Below are 823 nucleotides of genomic sequence, written 5' to 3' on the forward strand. Positions count from 1 at the left end.
TCCAAGGTAACCTTCCTACGTGACATTGGACATCCAATGTGTCGCACCACTACGATGCTCCGTCCAACGTGTTGTCTGACGCACCACCGCAACGCGTCATCACGTCGCAACGCGTCATCACGCCGCAACGCATCACCGCAACGTAACATTGTAACGCGTCGTGTCGCTGCAATTCTTCTCTGCAACGCGTCTTGTCGCCGCGACGACCTGCCGCAACGCTTTGCCGCGAAGCACCGCCGCAATGCTTCGCTCTGCCTCGACGCTTTGCTGCAACTAGAAAGAAGATCCCGTTGCTTGCCCACTACGCAGGACGGGACGACTTTCCTCTTTGCCTCAATGAGAAAGAAGACCAGAAAGAATATCATGTTTCTTGCCTGCTACGCAGGACGGAGACGACTTTCCTCTTCACCGCAACTCTTTGCCGCGACTAAGCAGATCCCGGTGCTTGCCTGCTACGCAGGACGGGGAAGAAAGAAGATCCCGTTGCTTGCCTACTACGCAGGACGGGGACGAATTTCCTCTTCGCCGCAACGTTTCACAGCAACGCCGCGATGCACCTCCACATCGCGCAGCGACACACTGCGCCGCCGCGTCACACCGTGACGAATTGCGCTGTCACGTCGCTCCGCCATGGTGCAACGCCGCGATGCACCTCCACTCGCACCGCGACGCATTGCGCCGCCACGTCGCGCCACCACGGTGCAACGCCGCGATGCACCTCTGCATCGCTTCGCGACCTATTGCACCATCGCATCGTGCCGCCACGATGCACAGCCGCGACGCACCGCGGCAATTCTACCCCCCCCCCCCTTAGCCCTCTTTT

Source organism: Phalaenopsis equestris, unplaced genomic scaffold, assembly GCF_001263595.1.
Source record: "Phalaenopsis equestris unplaced genomic scaffold, ASM126359v1 Scaffold000684, whole genome shotgun sequence".
NCBI lineage: Eukaryota > Viridiplantae > Streptophyta > Magnoliopsida > Asparagales > Orchidaceae > Phalaenopsis > Phalaenopsis equestris.